The sequence below is a fragment of the Oxyura jamaicensis genome, chromosome 3 (genome assembly GCF_011077185.1).
Source record: "Oxyura jamaicensis isolate SHBP4307 breed ruddy duck chromosome 3, BPBGC_Ojam_1.0, whole genome shotgun sequence".
NCBI lineage: Eukaryota > Metazoa > Chordata > Aves > Anseriformes > Anatidae > Oxyura > Oxyura jamaicensis.
In genome coordinates this window covers 87,556,112-87,566,775 of record NC_048895.1, presented here as the reverse complement: position 1 = coordinate 87,566,775, position 10,664 = coordinate 87,556,112, and positions in this window count along the sequence as shown.

The window sequence follows — 10,664 nt, the reverse complement described above, 5'->3', positions numbered from 1 at the left end:
CCCCCCCCCCTCCCCGTTCAGCCGGAGGGGATTCCGTGCCGCTCCGCCAATGAGCGCAGGGGGAAAGGGGCGGCCCCGGCCAATGAGGCGGCGGGGAGAGGAGAGAGTCCCGCGGGGAGAGCCAATGGGGAGGGACGGCCCCGCCTCCCCGCCCGCGGCTGCCTGAGGGGGAGGCAGCGGCGGAGCCCTCGGACCCGGCGCGGTACGGCGGTGTCGGGTGGGAGGGCTCCGCAGCTGCCCCCGGAGTCACCCCCTTCCTAACAAAGTCATCAAATGCACTCACCCTCCCCTGTCCCAGCTCCGTGCCATTCCCTCGGGTCCTGTCGCTGTCCCCAGAGAGCAGAGCTCAGCGCCTGCCCCTCCGCTCCCCTCGTGAGGCCTCCCCTCCCCGCCATGAGGCCTCCCCTCAGCCTGCTCTGAGCACACCAAGGGAGCTCAGCCTCTCCCCACACACCTTCCCCTCCAGACCCTTCACCACCCTCATAGGCCTCCTTTGGACACTCTCTAATAGTGATTAAATTGATCGGCTGACAGCCACAACCGTGCAGTCTCGTTGCCTTTCCCATGACTATATCACGCTCATTGGGTGACCCACAAATAAACTCCACTCATTCCTGCACAGTAAGTCATAGCTATACACCCAAGCACTGAATGTATTTGTTATTTAACCTCAGAACATACAACCTTGTTGCTTGTACTCGTAGCGTGAACTTACTTCAAATTATTCCAGTCTTCAAGTTCAGGCAAACATTTTTTTAGGCTCTCCTGATCCTCCTTTCTCCAGACTGTGCCTCGCAGCTCTGTCACTGGGAAATTTCACCGGTATGCTCTGACATCCAGCGCCAAGGTCATGGATGAAAATGTTAAGCTTCAGGTCTGTCAAATGCCTGATCTTCTGGAGCTTCCTGCCACGAGGGAACCCTCCCTCTGTGACACTGTCCTTCAGCCAGTTTCTTGTTGCTTTTTATCCCACTTTCCACTTATTTCCACCTGTTTATGTTTTCCTTATAAATTTGCTCTAAATCCTTAGTGTCTAGCAGTGGCAGACCACTGGGCTGCAATTGCTTCCTGCTGAGCTTGTACACCAGCTGTAAGAGGGCACTGGTGGGCAGCCCGTGCTGCTTTACCCCCACATTTGAAGAACATCTGTGACTCCAGCCTTCTGATGAGGATTGCTATAGGAAGAATCTCATACAATAAATGTAAGAATAACACCAGCTAATGCCAGCCAGCATGCTGTACGCTGCATCTGGGAGTCATCAGTATTCGAATTCATGGACGTAGATTTGGCTGAACTTGGATTTTCTCCCACACAGGACACAGAGGTCCTTCCTTCCCACCCTTTTCACCAGAGAGCTGAGTATTATTGCATGCACACATGGGGGCAAGCATCCCCTCCTCTGCGGCTCAAAAGACAGCCTTAGCTTAGATTTTGTTGTTGGTACTGCTACATTTGTGTTTCTCAATTAAGTTCCAACATGTTGAGCAGTCGTGTTCCCTTTCTAATGCCCGGGCCTTTCATCACAGAAGTTCAGGCATTAATACTGTTTGTAAGACTTGTATTTCTGTCATAGCTAGGCACAAATCCAGGAACAGAGCCTAGGTCCTAACCCCAACAAGCACCAGCTCAAACTGGACGGGGTGAAACCTAGCATTTATATGTGGAATGGTTACACAAGGGTTCAGCCAAGTCTCAGCAGCAGAGCAGAGCAAAAATGCTGGTTCTGCTCAGACGCACAGTCCCTCCTGCAATAGCCATTCCCAGCTTCCCGACACAAGGGTAAAATAAGGTGTCCACCGGTCACAACACACACACAGGTGACTTGCAGCGGCTTTATGAGCTGCCGCTGAGTGAGCAGTGGTATTTGGCCGCGTTCCTGCTCATAAACTGTTTCAAACATGAGAACAACATTTCGTAAGCCCCTCGCGCTGGGGAGGAGGTTTATGTTAGCATTTCATCTCGCCGTTGCAGTGGCTCAGAGCAGGGATGGGCACCACTGCTCTCCGCAGGCTTTAGCGCCCAGCTGGATCGATCAGAAGGCCAGGTGAGCCCAACCTTGCTGGCCTTGGACCAGCTGAACATTACTGTTCGGAGATGTTAAAACATCTCAGTAAACATATGAGATTCAGTTAGGTATTTAAGTTGTGCGGGGTTATATTTACTAGATGTTTCCAGTCACATTTTATTGCTGTAATATCTCTGAAGGAAAGCTATTACAATCTGCCAGAGGACATGCCCTCCGAGTTAGGAAGAAAAAGTGTCTACTTTGTTACGGGCATGTTTCTCACAAATGCAGTAAGTCAATGGTGTCCTTGTAGTGATTAATAGAGAAGCCATTCAGAGTCCTCGGGGGTGGGGGGTGTTTTTTTCTTTTTTTAATTACCAAGATAACTTCCTCATCCAATCCATTGCTCAAAGACATAACAACCGTGTTTTAAACATTCTCATTGCTGTAAGTGAGATGAAGAAGTGTTGATATATTCTCCCCAGAGGTCACCAGAAATACAAACAAGGTTGTGGACATAATGTATACACACAGGCTGGTGGATAAAGTCGGGGGTTATTGTACTGTAAAGGAAGCCGAACAGAAGGGAAGATTAAAGAAGACATTTGGAAGTAAGAGTTACCTGCCCTGCGTGGCAGCTGATCTCTGGCAGAGCTGCTGTGTGGGAGGCTGGGAAGAAGAAAAAGCACAGGCATTTATTGTATTTTTTAATGAAGGACAAACACCCTGCAACATTAAGGGTAAAGTCAGTGATAATCACGTTGCCCCTTTTGATCCAAAGTCATGAAATGTGGCCTCACAGATTATTTCCGTCAGAAAGCCAAGGGTGGAGTTGGGAATGTCGCTGACAGAGCTCTGCTTCCTTGTAGAAGAATATACCTGCTTCAGTATTTATTCCCAGCTTTCTCCCAGTCTGTTTTTGACTGGAAAGTGTCCTCAAGTTTCCCTCAGGCCAGCATTTTCCACCCTTCCCGTGCAGCTGTGACTGCTCGTCTCTGCCCCTTCTCTCGCAGTCGCAAGCGAACACCCCTCCAAGCGATGTGCTCTGCCCCATGCTCTGCTGCTGGGCAGCGTGGCCTGTATAGCCCGAGCCTGTGGGGGAAACTGGTGTAACACCACTGCTCCTACTCCAGAAGTGAATGCGTGTGCTGAAAGAGTCACGCAGCTAGGTGCTCCTCCAAGCAGCACACTTCAGTGACACAAAATGATTTTCTGCCCAGTCCAGCTTTCGGTGCTGCTCCCGTCTCTCAGTCTGGTGATGTCTAGCCCGGGAGGAACTGATGTGGGTTGGATACATCTGTAATAACCTGCTTAGTGCATCAGGCTAGGGTTGGGCAGTTCTGCCATTTCATTCCTGATGGAAACAACAATTCAGAAAAAAACACAAACACTCTTCCAAATTTCTTCTGCATTTAAACAACTCATCTCATTTAAACATCTCATCTGCAGGAGATGTAATACGAATATGTAAAGTTTGGGTGAGAGGGGTTATGTCTTTGCCCTCCACTATTGCCCTCAGTTCTGGGTGTCTTTGAAAGCACAACAGGCAGCTTTTACAAGTGGCTGAGCTGGTAAACAGCAGCAAATGTCCAGTTCCACACTGTTACCAAGCTCACCGTGAGTTACCATCAGGGAGCAGTATACTATGCATCGTGTAGCCTTCAGATAAAAAATCATCAGAGTAACAGGGCTGTTGTCTTGCATTTTCATCTCCCTGGTGTTCAAAGCAGAATTAAAACAACTTAGAAGATACTACTACACTTCAGAAGTGATTTTAAACTTCAGGTCTCAACTACAAAAATATTGCTCCTGATGTGTCCGACAAGATTCTAGTTAGTGCCTCGGGGGATGCCCATAATATCCCCAGTTACCCTCTTCTCTCTCTGTAATTATTATACCGTGGTCTCTTCTCTCTCTGTAATTATTAATACCATGGTTTAACTCCATCCAGCATTGTAAAAGAAGTATATGCTAACAAAAAAGGCTAAAGCTCCCTAACAGAAGGGCTAGATAATGATGTGCCGGCTGTGGAGGCGTATGCCTGCTCCCCCCGGGAAGCTTGCTTGGGCAGTGCAGTGATCTTCACATGTGGAACCAAACTTGAGGGTTGCTCATTTTTACACTGATGTACACTAGTTTTTCAACTAGTGGACATTTGGGGGGAAAAAGTAACAGGTAGGGCTCACTTCTGCTCCCATGGCCTCACCCTGCTGCCTGATTTGTGGTTCTGTTCTGTTAGATATGAGGCTATCAAGAGCTTGTTCCTAGGCCAAAAAGTCAGTGATCTAAATTGCAGAGGGGTGAGGACAGCTGGGCAATGGACACGGATTAGGGAAAGAAGACAGGAACATTGAGGCTGTTAGGAATGAAATAAGCAGGAGCCATCATCCATCAGCTGTCTAGCTGCTGACACTTGTTTTGTCCTGTACACACTTCCCATTCGTTCTGTTCTGGATAATGAGATCCATGCTCTGGTGCATCCAGGAATGATGGTGATATTACATTTTCCCATCTGAGGACAGAACATTGTGAAAACATTTGTTCTTTTTCTAGGCCTTAATAAGAAGTATGCCAATAGGATATATCAGCAGGGACGTCACACCATCCTTTGCTCCAAATGAAATTTCAACTCTAAAATGGCAATTTTCTGCTTCCCTCCTCAACTTTAATTTTAGTGTTTATGTAAGGGGTGATCAGGTTTTCTCAGACACCTTTTCACACATTTTCCTTCTCTTTTTTTTTTTTTTTTCTTTTATTTTTCTCCAAGAAGCAGATCCAGGCATGCAAAGCAGATGGACAGCCTTCTAACTAGGATGTCTGGAGACCACAGGGTGCATTGCAGCACACGTTCAGCGCTCTCTCTGGATAAAGGTTTGGTGATTTACATCTCTGAATGTTGATAGGGGCTGAGCTCACCCCGAATAACAAGAAAAAAATGTGTTCTGGGATATCTGGTGTGCTATGGACTAAGAGATTGCTTTCAGTTCCAAAGAAATGCTGTGGTTAAAAAAGCTAAAAATAAAATATCATAGACAACTCTCAAAAGATGCAGAAGATTTGAATGTTTTTGGGCCAGGTTATCAAACTATTTGCAATTCCTATTTGAAACAACGAAAAACTTAGCAGATGTATATACAGATACAGGCCTGGTAGCTTCAGTAGCTGTGTTTGCCTCACAGTAGGTGTTAAAGCTCTCCTTTTCTCCTAACCTGGCAGCTCTGGAGCAGGGTAAAGACTTTTCCAGTAGTTGTTTTCAATCGTGTTCCACTATTGTCTGATAGCATCGTTAGCTGAAACCTTAGCCATGAAGTCAAAGTGAAGCCAGGCATGAGGAAAATCTTTAGTTCTGAAGGCTGACAATAAGGGCAACGTGACTTTGAATCGTTGTTTAAAGAACAAAGGGCCTGGCTTGGCCACTCTTGTACCAGAAGAGATCGTGACCTTGTGCTACTAATCCAAGAGCGTTATCGTGGAGTTAAGAGGACCAGCAGCAGGCCAGGTGAGACTTTCCCCCTTAAGTTGTCTTAAGGCAACAGGACATTTTAGTTAATACCATGTAGTATTAGTAAAGAGCACGGAAGTCCAGTACTCAAAGGCAAACAATTAGATTTTAACTAAAAATATTGCTAGTAAATGTTTTTTTTTAAAATGTCTGTATCTCTGAAGATACAGACAGAAGTTCTCCTGCTATGAGATCTTATATATTTATTTAAACGCAGAAAGTTGCATGTGTAATATTTTAAGAGAACAGTAAAAGTGTATAGCTCTTTGCACTTTTTACCAGGAATGGGACAGAAAATACTAAAAATATAATTTCCTAAATAATTGAAATTTGGAGTAGAGATGGGTGCTGAAACAAAAGAAGGGAGAACATGAAATACTGCATCTCAGGAACTGGGATTTACTCTTTTTTTTTTTTTTTTTTTTTTTTTTGGCCAGTCATAAATGTGTTTAATTTTGCCCACCTGAGACTTGGGTTGTGTACAGGGACAGCCCTGGGAATGTGTGCCACTGATGGCAGCAGGAAGATCAGCCTTGTAAATTGCCCTTTCTTTGCTTCCCTCACTTTCCTCACCCATGCAATTTTATCACATGTACCCTTCATGAGCTCTTAAGGATTGGGGCCATCTATATGTTGGGGAGGAGTCATCGAACATCAGACAGCACCGACTGATAACTCTGTTTTGCAATGCAGGCTGCTCAGTTCACACTTACTTATCAAACAAGTTTCATAAAGCTTCTCCTCTCTAGCTGAATGTCTGGGACAAGAAAGCAAAGTAATGAGCCCACAGCTTTTGCCCTTCCCTGAGTTTGTTTTCTCGTGGACTAAATGTCTTTTTTTTTTTTTTTTTTCCAAAAGATGCTTTCAAGCTTCAGACTTTCCATGCTGTTCACTAAAACATTTTTACAGTAAATGCAGTACGAGGAGTGAACAAGTAACACCACAATAATCTATTGCATTATTACTTTCGTAATATTAAATCGCTGAACATGTCATTCATGTTTAGCATATTATTTTCTACAGTAAATTGCCAGTAAAAGTAGGCAGTAACATTTTTCTTACAGTTTAGCTGGTGGAATGTAATTAAAGATTGTATCATGTGGTGACAATAAAAAAGAGTTGAATTAGAGACCACAACTGTAATTCTTACATTTCATAACATGTGAGCACTTGATTTTGTGGCTTTCTTCCAATGTAGCTTTTATAAGTCATTCTCTTTAAAACCTGGGGGAGAAAAACCCCAAATCATCACTGTGATACTTGTGTGATACTGGCACAAGGGGCTGAAACCTGTAGGTTCCCCATAGAAACCACAGCTACTTGAAGGAGAGTGTGTGTACCTTATTCTTCATGGGCGGACCAGCACAAAACAGGGTCTGCTTCATGGGTTTCAGTGGTTGTGGCAGCTGCATAGGGTTTAGGAAGCTTGGTTGTCACCCCAGTACCAGCCCCGCTGTGTTTCACATGGTGCCTCTTCCATCTGTTCCTCTTGACCATGATCCCTTTAGCCCCAGCACTACCCATGTGCCCCTGCCTACTGCCCCAGATCTGCCTCATTCCGTCCATTTCTTCTCTTTTGGTAAGGTCTGTGGAGATCTGCGGATGGAAAATGGTTCAGGAGAGGCAGGTGTTCTTACCAAAGACTGCCCATGGGATGGATGGGAGCAAAGCAAGAGCGAACTAGAAACAGGAACAAAACTGCCTCGCAGAGTGATGAACACCAAGAACAAGTGAAACACAAGATACGAGATCCATATCCACATTACACCTGTAGAACTGGTAATGAACCAGTTTTTCAGGTCTCTGTAGTAGCAGTGGCAGAGATTCTGTATTTCTGTGCGTCCTTCAGCTGTCCACAATAGAAAATACACTGTATGGGCAATTGCATGTTTTCAGGTTAATCATTAGAAAAGTTCTGGAGCACTCTGTTGCTTCCCTGCCTAGATGCTTTTTACTTCAGTCAGCCTGCTAGGTATCTGCTGGCTCTCAGGCACTAAAGGACTCGGAGAAGCACTGTGAAGAGGCAAGGCTGTGTGTCTGTGCTGGGAGGAAGGGCGCAACCAATGCTGTGCCTCTGCTCAGCCCCTTGTCACCACATCCCACCTGCATCTGTGCTTCCCACCCTTGGCTCTGCATCCCAACCTCATTCGTGGCCACTGGAGGGTCCCTTTTGCTGGGGTTTCACCTAGAGCAGCTCTTCCAGATCCAGAACAATCTACTTGATTATAATTAATTGTCATTTCGGAGTAGGTTTCAAAACTGCACTAAGCAGAATGCACAGTTGTGTGGAATAGCCAGGTAATTTCTGTGGCACATAGCACTGCCACAGCTTGCATGCTCATCTCCTAGGTCCCAGAGCTTTGTTAAAATGCACTCTTCAAAAAGTGAAGCCTAGAAACCTCATAGTACACACATTTGAATGCCAAGTGCTTTTTTTTTTTTTTCTTTTTTTTTTTTTTTTTATTCTTTTGTCCGCTGAATAATTTAATACCTGTGTTTATTCAGCAAGGTTGTGAATGGGTGGCTGTGGAAGCAACTCACGATGACAAGCTCTGAGTGCTGGGCAGCGCTGCTTGTGTCGGGTCAGTGCTCTCCTCAGTGCCTGAGACAAATGTTGCATTCACCGGCAGATCTTTCAGCAGCAGGATAGCATGTTGAAAGGCAGCCCTGTCAAAATGACTCTGCTGCCACAGAATCTGAAATCTGATTTATTAATTAAATCATATCAGCAAGTGCTCTGGTGGTTGAAATATGCCCCTGTTAAGTGAGAAAAAAAGAACACAACAAAAATGCTGTACAGTATGCCTCAACCCCAAACTTCCTGTAAAGGACACAGCTTGTTATTTTTCAAAATATGCTGAATATATTTTCGTTATATCTTGGTTTATTGTGGCCCATGGGAACGACTGTAGAACTGAAACATGCAAGAACGGCGGGGAAAAAATGGACTTGGAGGAGGAGCTTGCATTTCCTGTGTTATGTGTCCTATGAAAGAACAGGTCAGAAGACATTTGGCCAGATTTTCCCCTAAAGGAACACATACTTAGAAATAATCTTCACTTAAACATTTGTCAAGTCATTTTTCAACGATATTCATCAAGCTAAATGACACACAAAGAGAAATAAAGCCTGCCTTAACATGTACAAAGCAAAGGGGAATGAAAAAATGCCATTAATTAGCAAGGTGCAGCTGAGAATATCGTCCTGTGGCACTTCTGCGGAGCCGCTGGAAATAGCGCATCGTGCCACGGCACATGACACCTGCCCTGCCATTTGCTCTAAGCTGGGTAATTATCGGGCAGCAAAGCTGTATTTTTAAACCCCTTTTTAAATTTTAAAATTAAATTATTTAAAAATTTTTGACCGGAGGGCTCTCCCTGAGCCGCAGCAGTTAGCCCAAGCAGGCGTCCTGGTGCCACCTCTGCCAGCCTCCCTCACAGCCCTTTCTTGGCTCCCAGCGCCTTGCCTTTGGCCAGCCTTTCCCTCCTTGGTCTTTGTGGCCAGCCTGCTGCAGATCCCAAGCCTTTAAGGTTTGGATGTCTCTCCAAGCCATACTGATGGCTGTGGGACAGTGGTGTCAGAGGGGGACAAAGTGTTGCACAGGCTTCGTAGCCTCCTGGCTGGCCTGCGCCTGCCCTGTCCCCAGCCTGGCCCAGGAGACTTGGGGCCCTGCGGCCCAGTCCCCTCATCCTGGTGCTGTTGCCATTGGAGGGGCCTGTGGGCAGCCCCTTGCTGCCTTTCCTCTGCTGGAGAGTGTTTTCTGGGCTGCTCCTCCACCTTTGTTTCTGATCCTCTTCTGCCACACCGGAAAAAAAAAGGCAGGGGCCTTTTCCTCAGCCCCCTTCTCTGAGGCGCTGCACTGGTTGCCTTGGTTGTCTTTGGTTTCAACTCCTCTGTGGTCCCAGCTCTGTGCCCACCTCACACAACCGACGTCACTTTGGGCTCACAGTGTCACTCGTTAAGCCTTTTGGTGACAGGATCTCCACCTCCGACAGCCGCTGTGCGGCTCATGGTGTGGCACAGGCCCTGACAGCTGCTCGCCCTCCCATGGGAAGCACACCCCCAGTCCTCCACGTCGCCATTCCTGGTGCTGGGCTAATACCTAGAACCAAGAAAGACTCGCTGCAATTGTTCCACGCAGTGTTCTCTGTTTTTTATTTGCCTCTCCTTGTTTCTAGTCATGTCTGCCTTTCGGCTCTGGGGGTGTAATGAGAAATCAGTGTGAATGCCATCCCCCCAAGCACTGACTCGGCACCAGAGGCTGTGCTGCCTGAGGACAGAGCACCAGCACCCTTTCTCAAGTGTCCTCTCGACAGCCCTCTACCAGAAACCACAGGAGTATCGCACAGCGATTGTGCAGCTCCTGGCATTAAACGTGAACGTGCTTGCTATGACATTTTGCCAAGGCTGGCCTGGGATTTCATGTGACAACTCACCGCAGGTACTTACACACTCTGTTGGACATGAATGCTTGGCTAGACAATAAGCTTTGCCTTGGTGGAACTGGCACAAAGCACCAACGCGCCAGACCCTGTGGGAGCAGATGGCTTGCCTATTTTCTTCCAGACATTGAGGCTCCAAATCTGTGCCACATCCCTGCCGCAGATTTGCAGACATCTTCAGCTGAACTGTCTCCTGTCAGGTTTCTTCTCCTGCCTGGCGGGACTGGCTCCAAACCCTGGTATTCATGTTTTATAGCTCATTTCTAAAATAAAAATAAAAACAGGTCTTCTGGAGTTTAAGGCTAAATCCTGAAATCGAGGGAAAAGCACACCCATGAAATCAGCGGTCCCCGAGGATCGGAGGGTCCCTTCTCTGCCAAGTGCCAGGGATGTGCACGCAGGCTGCGGCAGCGCGGGACCAGGACAGGTAGCGGGCAGCTGGGTGCAGCGAAGCCGACAGGACTCTGACATCCGAGCCTTCCTTGAGTACTGGGGATCCAGGCCCGTCTCTCACAAGTTATCAGATGCTGAGCTTCTATTTCCAGCCCCAACAGGAATTTTCTCTGCCGCTTGGACAAATATTGCTGCATTGTCCCTTAGCTAGAAAAATGGGGATAATAGTTCCCTACCTCACTAGAGAGGCCAGGTTTAAATTTAGTAGCTGCTTTTAGAAAATACTTGAGAATTTTTGGGCAGAGGGCTTTGTGTCGGTAC